The sequence below is a fragment of the Eublepharis macularius genome, chromosome 18 (genome assembly GCF_028583425.1).
Source record: "Eublepharis macularius isolate TG4126 chromosome 18, MPM_Emac_v1.0, whole genome shotgun sequence".
Lineage (NCBI taxonomy): Eukaryota > Metazoa > Chordata > Lepidosauria > Squamata > Eublepharidae > Eublepharis > Eublepharis macularius.
Window position 1 is genome coordinate 14,560,759 of NC_072807.1, and position 12,563 is coordinate 14,573,321.

The 12,563-nt window shown below is 43.1% G+C and overlaps 1 protein-coding gene across 1 annotated transcript in view; it reads right to left on the minus strand.

Moving 5' to 3' along the window:
* PIAS1 (protein inhibitor of activated STAT 1) overlaps window positions 1-12,563 on the minus strand; it is an 81,264-nt gene that overhangs the window by 43,267 nt on the left and 25,434 nt on the right. The gene's annotated exons all lie outside the window — the stretch shown is intronic.

Sequence of the window (12,563 nt, forward strand, 5' to 3'; positions counted from 1 at the left end):
TGCCTTTTTGGCCTCAATGAGGGCCCTCAAGGCAGCTAACAAATTAAAAAGTACGTAATAAAATCCTATCTTAAAAACCATTAAAACCAGAGCTAAAATACATTGGCCAGGAAGGAGGGATTACTGAGGGAATGGTAATGAAGAAAAGGTTTCACCCATTGGTGGAAGATGGCAACAGAAGGGGATAGACAAATCATCCTCAGAGTTTTAGTGCCACTACCAAGAAGGCCCTTCCCTGGGTTGCCACCCACCTAATCTCAGAAAGTATGAACATCCAAAACAGGGCCTCCAAAGATGACCTTAGTGGTTAGCTAGATTCATAAGGATGCGGGCAGTCCTTCATTTATGTAGGTCCCATAGAGCATTAAAGGTCAGCACCAGCGCCATGAACTGTGCCAGTGCAGACAAGCCAAGACTGGAGTAACCAGGTACCTACCAGAAGTGTGTATAATGGAATTCCTGAGCTGAAAAGATACACAGAAATGATTTTTTGGAATGGTAACACAAATCCAAGATGCTTAGAAATAAAGAAACACCCTCCCCAAAAATATCAAGGGTTCCCACCCACCCCCCAGGTTCAGGGGTTTATCAGCCATGCAACAAGAGCATTTTTTTATTCTACTGATTTCCTGAACAATGGAGTTTCTCACTCCTAATCAAACCCTCACAAAGGAGGAGCGCAGACTTCCAACCAATCCCAAATTGCAGAGAGCTGCCGTTCTCCTTCCCTGTCCATTATGGGATGGAGAGGTGTTTTCCCTCTGAAAGTAGAACACCTGGGCTTGTTCAAGGGCCCGTAGAATTCAAACCCTTTGTCCAATCTCCTGGAAACTTGGAGGTTCTTTGCCGAACAGGCAGAAAAACCTCTCCTGCAATTTTGGGGACATTTCACTGGAGCTCTCCTCCTGTCTGTTGCTTGATGGCTATTTTAGGGATTAGTTGGGAGTTTAGTGCAGCTGCTCAGAGAGAGGGGGGCCTACTTTGGGGGGGGTCTGTAAAATCCTCCTCCTTTGTTCAAGCAGATTGAAGCTTGGGGGCGCCGGCTTTAGATTAGAGTGGAATGTGATCTGCGCAAATTTGGTGCCATCTTTATAAACTGCTGCCCTAGACCCTCACATATTCCCCATTGAAAATAAAGGTCCTGGAACTCCAGAACATTAAAAAAGCACATGGATCTGAATACAAAACGGTAATGTCCTACCCGGAAATAAGCAATCACGGGAAAAATTTCCTCCCTGAAGCCCAGATCCAGTTATAATAAAAATTTTCCTGCTGTACACCCCAGTGCCTACAACTCACTTCAGTCAACATCCTGGCAGCAGCTAGCTAACCACTCGAAGGTGGTAAAAGGCACTCCTGGCCACAGCTGCCCTCTGCTTATCCAGCAGTAGGCCCAGGTCCAAGAGCACTTCCAGATTATGGACCTGTTCCTTCAAGGGGGGTGCAACTTCATCCCACTCACCAGTAGCACTTCTGACTTCCCAGGATTAAGCTTCAGTTTACTAGCCTACATCCACTCCAAAACTGCCTCCTGACACCAGTTTTAGATTTCTATAGCCTCCCTGGGACCAACCAGAAGCACGTGATACAGCTGAGTGTCATCTGCATATTGGTGGATAACCCAGCCTAAGACACCAGGTGACCTCGCCCAGTGGTTTCATGTAGATGGTGAAGTGCGTAAGGGACAAGATGGAACCTTGTGAGACCCTGCAGGCCAAGAGACTGAACAGAAGTCCCTCAGCACCACCTTCTGTAACCCACCCTCCAGGTAGGACTGGAACCACTGCAAAATGGTGCGTCCCAATCTCAGCTCAGAAGGGTGCTCTGGAACGATACCATTATCAATGGTACTGAAAGTCACTCAAGAGGTCCAGGAGTTAGGCTTTCAGAAAGCAATATTAGGATCTCACAAGGTAAACTACCAAAGCCCTTTTTGGTTTGATGGATAATTGTTGTCCGGAGATCGAAAAATGGCTCTGTTAAAGAATATATTTACTTTTTAGAGAGACAAAGTATATTTAAGGATAGATATGCTTTTGACTACTAATGATTTAGTTATGAAGGCTTCGAAGGTAGAAATTTTTCCAAAGACTTTTTGATTATGCTGTGCTGGTTATATTAACATTTTTGATTAAAGACTGTGGATAAATACTTATTTACATAGAAATCTCTTACGGACTTTATGTTTGAAATAGATTGAGAAGAAAACAGAGCTGCACTTACCGTAACTGTTCACTGACGTTTTCTGCGCAGGCACACATGAGACTGCGCACATGCAGGCCTGCCAATCAGTAGGTTTTTCAAAGCTTAAGTCCACTAGGGGGCGCTTGCCTCATCAGTGCACATGTGTGGCTTTTCCTGCCAAAATGGCACTGGGAGGCGGCACCCCCCCCCCTCCAGTTTCTCCTGAGCCGCTGGTCCCTCAAAGGTAAGTATTGAAGAGCACAGCAGGTTAGGAGGGAGGGTATGTGTGCCTGCACAAAAGACGTCAATGAACAGCAGTTACAGTAAGTGCAACTCTGTTTTCATTGTCCGTCTTCTGTGCAGTCCCACATGGAAGACTACCAAGCTTTTTACCTGGAGGTGGGTGAGATCTTTATTGAAACCACGAACTAAGTATAGCCTGTCCCACAGCTATTCTCGTCTCTCCATCACGTCCAGGACATAGTGCTTCACAAATGTGTCTGATGAAGACCATGTGGCTGCACTGCAGATATTTCGTATAGGAACTCGCTTCAGGAATGCCACAGAAGATGCCTGGCCCCTTGGTGAATGAGCCTTCACTTCTAAAGGACAAAGTAAGTGAGCCATATCATAACACTGTCTAATGGTCGATGTCACCCACCATGCTATCAACTGAGCTGTAGCCCTAATCCCCTTCTTAGGCCCAGCATAACATTCGAATAAATGTTTGTCCTTTCTAAGTGCTGCAGTATGATGCGAATAAAATAGTAGAGCCCTGTGAACATATAAGGAGTGTAGTGCCCTCTCAGAGTCCGTAGATGGTGCAGGAAAAAAAAATCGGAACAACAATGTCCTGGGTTAAATTAAACTGATTTGCTACCCTTAGGCCTAAATTTAAGGTCCGTTTTCAGAACCACCTTCCCTTTCTAAATTTTCAAAAAGAGAGGGTTGGATCACAATGCTACCAGCTCACTCACTCTTCTACTAGAGGTCATGGCCACTAAAAAGGCAACCTTCATTAACAAAAATCTAAGATCACAATTAGCTAAAGGTTCGAACGGGGGTTGCATCAGCTCTGCCAGTACTAGCTGTAGAGACCACTGAGGAATTATTTCCTTAACATGTGGGAACATATTTTGAAGACCCTTCAGGAATAACTTGGTAATGCTATGGGGAAAACCTACCTTTCCATCGATTCTGGGGTGAAAAGCTGAAATGGCAGCTAGGTACACCTTGATGGATGAGTTAAGAGAGTCCATCATCCTTGAGAGATAGTAAAAATCCAATTTGTCTGAGATTTGACATTTAAAGGGTTCTAATCCTTTCTGATCCACCCAGTGACTAAAGCATTCCCACTTGAACGCATAGAACTTCCTAGTATTTTCCCTCCTAGCACTGAGTACGACCTCAGTTACTTTCTCAGAAAGGGCTCCTGTTACATTATGTGCCATGCTGTTAGCTTCAGTCTAGGTAGGTCGTGATACCATACACTTCTGTCTGTCAGCAGATCCGGTTCCAAACCAAAGTGATACAGAAAGCCCTGGGAAAGTTGCATCACATGCTCGAACCAGGGTTGTCTGGGCCAAAAGGGTATTATCAGAATATGTGGTCTGAATCTTGCTGACTGTTCTGGCAATCAAGGGAATGGGGGAGAAACGCATAAAAGAGGTGTCCCTCCCAGATCATCTGAAAGGCATCCCCTATGAGTTGTATCCTATCCTCCCCTGGAGCAAAATCTCAGAGCCTTCTGATTCCCTTCTTTTGCAAAGAGATCTATCTTGGGATGGCCCCAGCTCTTGAACACTGGTTTCAGGTAAACATCTGTTAGGGACCATTTGTGGTTCTTTGCATTCAGCCTGCTCAATTCGCGGCTCCAAGTATATGCACGGCCTGTGGGGAGATACCTCTTTCTACTGCCCATTCCCAAATAATCAATGCTTCTTTACACAGGATTCTGGAGGTGATGCCTCACTGTTTGTTCAAATAAAATACAGCCGTGCAATTGTCTGTCAACACTTGGACCTTATTTTGACTGATGGTATCTGAAAAGGCGATAAGGGCATAATGGATCATGCTTAGTTCCAAAACGCTAATATGTAATTGACTCTCGTGTCTTAACCATTTCCCATAGGTGCTCAGTGTACCACAGTGAGCCCCCCACCCCCACCCCCATCATGGAAGCATCAGTAGAGACAGTAATGTCTATCTGTTGTGAACCAAATTCTACATCCTTCAGTAGATTCCTGCCATCTTTCCACCAGCTCAAGGATCTAATCACTGCTCTCAGGATTGAATATCTCTTACTCAGATCTTGGGACTCAAAATCATGTACTGACAAAAGACACAACTGTAGTTTGCGCATGTGTAGTCTAGCCAAGGGGGTGACCAATGTAGTGCCTGCCATCAAACCCAAGAGGGTTTGAACATTCAAAACCGATTGAAACTTACAGCAGCTAAAATGCTCCACCATCCTCTTGATTCCATCTGACCTCTCCCGAGGTAAGAAGCCTCTAATCTTAGTGGTGTCCAAGACAGCCCCAATAAATTGCATCTTTCTGGATGGTGTAAGGGAAGACTTCTTGAAGTTTACAATTAGTCCCAAATTATTACAGGTATCAACCACTAGCTCTACATATCTCTGCAGGTATTCACAGGATGAGACTGTCAGGAGCAAGTCATCAAGACAGGGGTAGATGGAACATCCCTACTTCCTCAGGTAAGCTGCTACAAGTTCACCCATGCATTTCGTGAAGACCCTAAGGGTCGTAGAGAGGCCAAAGGGCAACACCTGGTACTGGAAAATGTTATTACAAATAAAACATAAGAAACTTCTATGAGATAGGTGGATTGTGATATGGAAATACGCATCCTTTAAGTCCAGTACCACAAACTATGTGGTATAGGTTAACAGCTGTAAAACCATATTAAGAGTCATCATCTTAAACTTTTTGGTGCATATGTGTTTGTTCAATGCCCTGAGATGGGCCTCACACCTCCATCTTTCTTATCTACCAAAAACATTTTGGAACAGAATCCCCACCAAGAGTCATCAAGGAGGAACTAGCTCCACTATTTCTGCTTGTAACTTATCCGAAGGGGAGTGAGAGGAAAAATCAGGGAGAGTCTGAACCGGGTAACGGGTAAACTCAACTTTATAATCAAATTTAACAATCTGTAAAACGCATTTGTCAGAGGTAACTTCTTCCCAAGCCAACGAAAAATTGTCCAGTTTATTCCCAAACATGACAGGTCATTCCAATTCCAGTCAGAACTGCTTCTGCCCTTGCACTTCCTTGGTCAAGGTCGCTTGCAAGTTGCTGGCTTTGCCAAGTGGTTATTGGACCGCCTCCTCTGGTATTGTCCCTGCTGCGACTGGGATTGTCTATATGAGTAATGAGAATACGGCTGGTAGCGATATGGTTTCCCTTTATAGGGTTGCTGTTACCTGTACTTGTACTATTGAGATGTTGGCTATCTGGGTGGAAGTACACCATAGAAATGTGCCGTTTGGCGATCTTTTCTCTTTTGAGAAAGGTAATCATCAGTTTTGGCTGAAAATAATGTTGCCCCTTCGAATGGAAGATCCTCAATCTTATTTCTTGTCTCCAAGGGTAGGGCTGTGGTATGCAGCCAAGCATGCCTTCTCAAAACCACAGAAGATACTATGTCGGCTGAACTGCATCCCACATTAATTTGCTGCTTCAAGGCCTCTTCCTGGATGACCATGACTAATATTTTTTGATCTGGTAATTTTTCAAGGAAAGATGTCTGTCGGTTCCATAGAAAATTTGATAAGCTCCCATGATAGCTGTGTGATTTGCTATTTTCACATTGAGAGCTGCAGAAGAGTACAGCTTCCTTCCCAATGAGTCCAACTTTTTGCTTTCTTTATCAACTGGAGCAGTACGGGATCCCTGCCTCTGGCGTGTTTGCATCTCTTCTGTCACCAGTGATGATGGAGGAGGGTGACTGAACAGAAAAATGCAAATGTCTTCCTTAGTCTTATAAAGACCTTCTGACTTTTTAGAAGTCGGATGGGTTGATCAGCTCCACTAGACCCTTGAGGATAAGGAAGGCCACATTAGAGGGGTTCCCTGAGTAGAGATGTTGCAGGATCTTGTCTTTCGGTTTGGGATCTACAGCTGAAACTTCCATTTCCACTGAGCACGCCATCTGTAGCATTTGCTCCATATATAGGCAATAGTCCTCACTGGGAGAGATTTGGCCAGTTCCCATTACTACTTCATCGGGGGAAGGGTCTGATGCCAGGCTGGGGCTCCTTTCCCTACCCCCCTCTGAGAGCTGGTAAGACAGTGCTGATTCAGGGATTTCATAGGGGGATCTAGACACTCTGTATTCTTTGAATGTGTCAAAGCCCGATGCAACTGAGTGCGTGCGATAGGGCTCTCCATGATCTAGACCATACTTTGATGGAGCCTGACGTGACCAAAATTGTCTATGAGAATAGTAGGAGTGCTGGTCCTCAGGATCAGATTGCCATTGCTGTTCAGGGGCAAAGCCCTTCTGCAGCTCTCATTCCTCAGTTGAAGAGTGATAAGATGGGGATCTTGAATGAAAGGATGATGTCCGAGGTCTGCTCCTGGAAACAACTGTTACTGGTTTGATATAAGACTTTAAATGTTTGGTCTTATGCTTAGCCTTCTTGCAAGGGGGTTGTGCAAACTCCGATGTTGTCACAGATCGATCCATAATCCTCGGATCCAAACTCTTCGGATCCATACATTTCAGATCCATACTTCTTGGATCCATATCCTTCAGATCCCACAACAGAGCTCTGAGCCTCTTGGCCCTTTCTGCTCTGGCCTTGGGGGTAAAATTTCAGCAGTGCTCACAAGTTTGCACAGTATGCGCTTTCCCCAGGCACTTGAGACAGATGGAATGGCTGTCTGTTTTAGACATCTTCATGGCGCAAGTCACACTCCTTTTAAAGAGAGCTTTATCAGCCATAATAAAAGGATGATCTCACAATTCTTTCTCTTTCCTCCTTCCTTCTAGGCATGAGCGGAACGAGCAGAACCTTGCTGGTTGGTGGCAAAAAAAGGAACTGGAGGGTGGGGGGGCGCCATGTCCCAGCGCTGTTTTGGCAAGAAAGCCGTGCATGCGCATTGGTGAAGCAAGCACCCCCTAGCAAACTTTGGCTTTGAAAAATCTACCGATCTTTGATTGGATTTGAAAAACCTGCAAAATGGGGCTTCCCAATCTCAGATCAGAAGGGTGCTCTGGAACAATACTACAATCAATGGTACTGAAAGTCACTCAAGAGCTCCAGGAGTTAGGCTTTCAGAAAGCAGTATTAGGATCTCACAAGGTAAACTATCAAAGCCCTTTTTTGATTTGATAGATAATTTGGGTCCAGTTGTCCAGTGATTAAAAATAGCTCTGTTAAAGAATATATTTTCTTTTTAGAAAGACAAAGTATATTTAAGAATAGATATGCTTTTGACTACTAATGATTTCGTTATGAAGGCTTCAAAGGTAGAAATTTTTCCGAAGACTTTTTGATTATGTTGTGCTGGTTATATTGACATTTTTGATTAAAGACTGTAGATAAATATTTATTTACATAGAAACCTCTTACCGTCTTTATGTTCGAAATAGATCAAGAAGAACTAATGATACGCTCTTTTGAAGATTAGAAAGGAGAGATAATTAACTGTTAAAGTTAAATTTAGTTTAGAATAAGTATCAGCTTTTGATTGCTTCAAATGGAAAATTGGTATATATTCCTACTAATTAGTTTTTCTCTCTCTTTATTTTCCTTGTACTCTGTTTTCTCCATTCCTCTTTCTGTTTTCTATACTTCTATCTAGTTCTTTTCATTTCCGTTGTAACTGTAGGTTTTATAATTATGTTAAAAATTTCAATAAAAGATATTATGTAAGAGGTTCAGGGGAGACTCAACAAGAGTTTGGCGACCAAGGATGTTTCAGTACCATAACCAGGCCAGAAGGGACCTGAAGAATTTGCCTCATCCAGGAAAGCTTGAAGCTGTCCAGCCACCACCTTCATTGGAGAGAAGTCAACAGTAATACTGTACAGTGTTAGTATTTGTGCTGTTGCTCAACTCACTGTTGGAAGGTCTCCCGTTTGTTCTGCCAGACTTTCAATGAGAAATAAAGCGTCCAGAAAGTTTGAAGCCAAGGGAGTGGGGAGGGGGAAGATACTTGTTTTTTTGCTCAGAAGTAAATGTAAACTTAAGGCACAATGAACATACATGTAATATTTATTTTCATGTCAAATGAAAACGTTACTGCTTTAAGGAACACAAGGAACGTGAATGCATCATGTACAACTTGAATAGCCCAGGTGAGCCTGATCTCATCAGACCTCAGAAACTAAGCAGGGTCAACCCTGGTTAGTAATTGGATGGGAGACCTCCAATGAAGACCAGGCTTGCAGAGGCAGGCAATGACAAACCACCTCTGTTAGTCGCCATGAAAATCCCACCAGGGGTCGCCATAAGTCAGCTATGACTTAAGGGCACTCTCCACCACCACAACTTAACACATAAATTTAAACTTTTGGTGTACAGAAATATAAATACCTTAGTTCTATTTAGATATATCCACTGTTTGATATGCTGGAATTAGCTACTGTACCTTAAAAATATCTCAGCTTATCTTTTTACTAGATAAGAAGGGATAAAAACCATAAACATAAAGTAAGACTTGGAAACAGTTTCTTACTCATTTAACACTTTTTATCAGAAGTAGAAGAAACAATAGCCTGTAGTACTGGAGGTGAAAATGAGGTTCATGTATGCATACCCCTCAAGAAACAATCATTCTTTCAAACTGCTTCTAGACTCCTCAGAAGTATATCAATATGCAGAGAGAGTAAATATTATAGTAACTGTGGACAAAAATCCTGTATCATGTCATTTCAACACATAATCCTTTAACACAGCACCCATAACATTTCTTCTCTAATCAGAATGAATTTCTGATTCTGATCTTTCTATTTTACTTCCACGGACTTGAAAGACCTGAAGGTTGGATGGAGATAAACAAGCTTCTCTACTTTTTCATGTGTTAGCTTTTTCTTGATTTGGTGAATATATTTCCAAACCTGTATGAGATTCTTTCACATACTGAGCAAGATGTTAAAATCTTAAACAGGCAAGAAGATTGTGGACTCAAACAACAAAAGCAATTTTCTCAGTGTGTAGCCTGTCTTATGTTGTTATTAGGAAGCAGCTGAGAACAAGCTTAGAAAAGCTTGTCTTTATCATTCTGAGAGAATTTTTCCCCTAGGCTTTTCCTTTTGCATTTGTATTTTACTTTTGCATTTGCTTTTCTTTTTGCTAGAGCTTCACATCTCCTGACTAAACCAAACATCCAAAAAGAAGTACAGTGTAGGGTTTCTCTTGAATTTTCACATAGAAAGTCTGGACTACTTTTTTGTAAAGTATAGAAGAAACACACCTACCCTCTACTCAATGACTACAGAGCACTCCCATTGCTCTCCGAATTTAGGAATGCTGCATGTGTTGAATTTCTGCCTGAACACCCCCCACCCAGACAACAAACACCACCAGGGTACTCATCGATATGTTTCTTATTTGTAATGTCTTTCTGCAAAGCAAAGAGCCAATCCCGCTCCTCACTGGAGTGGGAGATACTTCAAAAGCACCCAGGAGGTATCATCTTTGTGCCTACAAGGAGCAACCATTCAGAAACAGCTGCCCCCATTATAGGATGACACTGGGCTTGGAACCGTCCAACATTCCGACTGGCCTCGGCCTGCATGGCACGCCATTTTGTGGTGGTGTCCACTCGCCGTTCTCAAAATTCCCTGCAAGCTAAGGCAAATGCAGCAAAACGTCTGTAACCAAATTTGTACAGCATTTTCCTGAAATTTGCCCACCCCATCCAGATATTCTCTGTGCTAAATTTCGTATTTCCCAGAAAAATGAGACTGGAGATCACAAGTCTGAGATATTTTTCCTTGTCTAGATGTCTGATTACAGGATTGGGACTTTTAGCACTGTCAGAAGCAGAAAACTAGATAAAGTCAAAAGTAAGTTGGTGGTGAGCACTTTCTTTAGAATACCATCCCACCTAACAAGAATGCAGAAGAGGATGTACATCGTGCAATTCATTAAAAAAAAAATCACAGAGCACAAATCTAAAAAATATAGTGAGATCCTATGGATTGCCACGCCTAAAAAAGATTTCCCATAAAAAATGCCACATTCACCTTTTAAGAACAAAAAACAAAAACACTAGGTTTTATCACCTCCCGGAAGAGCCAAGCAGTTGTAACAACAATTCCAACAGTACTGCTGATTAATGTAATTACTTCCATGTTGTAAGTCACTTTGAAAAATTCTAAAGGTCTGTTGTGGGTTTTCCGGGCTGTATTGCCGTGGTCTTGGCATTGTAGTTCCTGATGTTTCGCCAGCAGCTGTGGCTGGCATCTTCAGAGGTGTAGCACCAAAAGACAGAGATCTCTCAGTGTCACAGTAAAGAGTCCAGTAGCACCTAAAAGAGTTCAGTAGCACCTTTAAGACTAACCAACTTATTTGTAACATAAGCTTTCGAGAACCACAGCTCTCTTCGTCAGATGCATCTGACAAAGAGAGCTGTAGTTCTCGAAAGCTTATGCTACAATAGAGGGCAAAACTCCCAAAGAAAGAAGTCAGCCAGAAACCAACAAAGCGCTCTGACACAACTGCCTTATTTCGTCCCTACTCTGTTTCACTACCTGATCCCAATAGGCCCAATGGTGCGAGGGATCCACGTCCTCCACAAGCAGCACCTCTGCTGCTCAGCTTCAGGGCATGAACACTTGGAACGTGCCTAGCAATGTAAGCCTATTGCAAAATTTACACAAGATGAGCTATAGAACAGTTTCCAAGGGGCGTGACTGCCGAGCCCAGTTGTCAGAAGCCCAGCCACCTTGACCACTAAGCATCCTGTGCTGGTGGCTGAGAATTTAAACGTTTCCTCAATTCTTTCCATGGCCTGAACACTTGTGAATATTAAATAATTTTTCCTGCCTTGATTCTGACCATTAGAAACCACAACCAGAATCATGATAATCTTTGCACTGCTCAATGGGTTATTCACAGTCTCTTGTTTTGTTCCCACTGCATCTAGTGTAAATGGTCTGCGAATTGCTTCCTTAGCTAGCCATGAAACTGGGGGAAACTCGAAGAGGTGGCTCTTCTAGACAGAACATCGCCCATGACTAAACATCACGCATTCCAGGTTTCGAAATTTCTACCCTGCTCTCCACCCCAAGACAGACAAATTTCCATATTGCTTTGATATCAAGCCCGGCCCACCTCCACCTTTTCGACAACACCACATTGACCTGTGTATGTGAGGCTTGACCCGAGGATCGGGTTGGTTTCCACTTCTGCTAAGTAAACCCAATTGGCTGTTTTGCTGATGACCTCATTTTCAAATGTATGGTTAAGCAAACACTTGTGCAATGTTTAAGAAAACAGAGCTGAAAAGAAGACAGGCCCTTTCCCAAATAATGCTAATTGGATCTGCTGGTTCTTTCAGTCTGGCTGCAATAATGCTTGTTTACACTCAGTCAAGGACTCATGAGCTAAATTCCACATTGCACTTGTAAATAAAGAACCTAATATTTCCAGTTTGGTGGCATAACTTTATTCAAACACTAATCCCTATGTGGTAGAAGCATGCATTATGTGCATAACCAGAGTGTCTTGATTTCTAGAAACTCACCCTACCACCCACACCACACCCCCATGCATCACACTCATCTTCTCCAGTGTGGCCAAGTCTTCTAGCTTCAGTTTCCTCTCTAGCACCATCTGTGCTATATCAGAATCCTTATTCTGTGAGTTATTTAAAGCACCCAGCCAAGACTTGCAGATCTCCTTATCTTCATTATCCAGTCCTCTGGGGAAGTGCTGCATTACCTTGTTTCCTCTTCCTCTGGCATAAAAAAGAACTTTGTGCCACCTGTGTAGTCACAAATGTTGAAAAGCACCCTGTGTCACGTCCAGCAGGTCTCCATCTAGGCCAGAATCCTGATCCCCCAGGGCAGCCAACCAGGTTCCTCCAGGAAACCCACAAGCAAGGCATGAGGGCAACACCCTTCCCATCAACAGTTGCCCGAAGTTTTGCCTTGGGCAAATCAAAAACTTACATCAAGAGGCCTCTTTCTGTAACAGAATGATATAACTTAACCAATTCCTGCAGAGCCTTGTTACCAGTATATAACAGCTTGGAAAGTACCCTTAAAATGTTTGGAGTGGGGTGGATTTGAGTAAAGAAGCCTAAGAAGTTCCGGGATTGGAGGCTGCCATCTAACTGTTCCCGTCCTACCCATGCTTTCCACGTACAACACCCAGAAGCAGAACACTTCTTGAGGCCCAA